Raw genomic sequence first — 2,222 nt, 5'->3', positions numbered from 1 at the left:
TAAGCCTCGTGTGTTACCTTTTGCATTGAAAGATAAAGTGAGTTTGGAAATTGATAGATTAGTCAGTGAAAAGTTATTAATTCCAATAGAGTCTTCAGAGTGGGCTACACCAGTTGTGCCTGTTTTAAAAAGTGATGGTAAAATTCGATTATGTGGTGACTATAAGGTTACACTTAATAAATTTATTAAAATAGACAGATATCCTATACCCAGAGTAGGAGATTTAATGGCAATTTTGCAGGGTGCATTCAAATTTTTGTGTTCTTGATTTATGTCAAGCTTATCAACAGCTTTCATTAGATGAGGAATCACAAAAGTTAACAACTTTATCTACACATAAAGGACTTTTTGTATTTAAACGTATACCATATGGTATAGCTTCAGCTCCTGGTATTCTGCAGCGTGAAATGGAAAATATTCTGAGAAATATTGAGGGTACAGTTGCTTTTTATGATGATATCATAATATCTGGAAAATCTAAAGAAGAAGTTACTAAAAGACTTAGGGAAGTGTTAGGAAGATTAGGTTCAGTAGGATTGACGGTGAGAAAAGATAAATGTAAATTGTTCCAGGATAGTGTTACTTTTTTGGGTTATAAAATAGATAAAGATGGTTTACATGTTCCTGAGGCTAGAGTTAAAGCTATTACATCAGTACCTATACCTTGTAGTGTTACTCAACTAAAAGCATTTTTAGGATTAGTAACTTACTATGGTAAGTTTATTAGAAATATGTCAACCAAAGCAAATCCTTTGTATAAGTTGCTTAAGAAAGATATACCTTTTGTATGGGGTAAAGACCAAAACAAAGCATTCAATGAAATTAAAAGTGCTATTTTGTCTAATGAAATATTAATCCACTATAATCCAAAATGGCCTATCATTATAGCTTGTGATGCTAGTCCTACTGGTATTGGGGCTGTATTATCTCATAAATTACCAGATGGTACAGAAAAGCCTATTGCCTTTACTTCCCGGACATTAAATAAGGCCGAACGTGCTTATGCACAAATAGATAAAGAAGCTCTTGCTATAGTTTATTCAGTTAAGTATTTTCATCAATATGTATATGGTCGTGAATTTATACTTAGAACAGATCATAAGCCTTTAGTAGTTATTTTTGGTCCTAAAAAAGGTATTCCTGTCATGATAGCAAATCGGTTACAGCGGTATGCAATATTTTTATCTGGCTATAATTATGAAATACAATTTGTAAAAGGTATAGATAATGGTAATGCGGATGCATTGTCAAGACTTCCTTTAGATACCACTGCGAGTTCTAATATTTTAGAATCAGATAGTAGTAGTAATTTGGGTGTTCTGAGTTAAATTTTACGGGGAGATGAAAAAAGTTCAAGGGGGAAAGTCCCCCTTGCAGCACATTCGATCACCGTATAGGTAAAAATTCTAAAAGGTGGGTTGGGGCTTCTGAGTTAAATTTTACGGGGAGACGAAAAAAGTTCAAGGGGGAAAGTCCTCCTTGCAGCACATTCGATCACCGTATAGGTAAAAATTCTAAAAGTATGGTTGGGGCTTCTGAGTTAAATTTTACGGGGAGACGAAAAAAGTTCAAGGAGGAAAGTCCTCCTTGCAGCACATTTGATCACCGTATAGGTAAAAATTTTAAAAAATATGGTTGGCGGTTCTGAGTCAATTTTTACGGGGAGATGAAAAAAGTTTAACCAGGAATGTATGCCTAACAGTACAACCAATCTCCCTGTAATTTTATAGAAAAAATTCTAAACGATTTTTAATATCGTTTTCTGAAATAAATATAAATATTTTTTTTATTATTATCATTTTGTTTATTTATTTATAATCAGTTAATAGTATTTTACAACAAATATTAAATATAATATACAATTTTGATTCATTATTTACACAAGTTTTCTTACTTCTCTAGTAAAAGGTACATATTCTACAATTCGATCATGAATTAATAAACAATAAGCAGTTACACCTGTAAGGGATTCTGATGCTTCAATGTTTAAATTAACTTTACCAGAAGTAGGTGATCTAGTTTTAATGCATAAAGCATTTAAATCAGCATGACTACATGAGAGAAATATTAAAGTATAATGACAACTTTAGAAAGTATAACTAACGAGTTACATCAACCAGCGAGAAAAATATTTCCTAGACGTAACGTAATAACTCGATTTAAAGATGATCTTTGGCAAGCTGATTTAATTGATATGCAGACGCATGCTAGAAAAAAGAATG

This window comes from Acyrthosiphon pisum, chromosome A2, assembly GCF_005508785.2.
Source record: "Acyrthosiphon pisum isolate AL4f chromosome A2, pea_aphid_22Mar2018_4r6ur, whole genome shotgun sequence".
Taxonomy (NCBI): Eukaryota; Metazoa; Arthropoda; class Insecta; order Hemiptera; family Aphididae; genus Acyrthosiphon; species Acyrthosiphon pisum.
Note: the sequence above shows the minus strand (reverse complement) of the source record.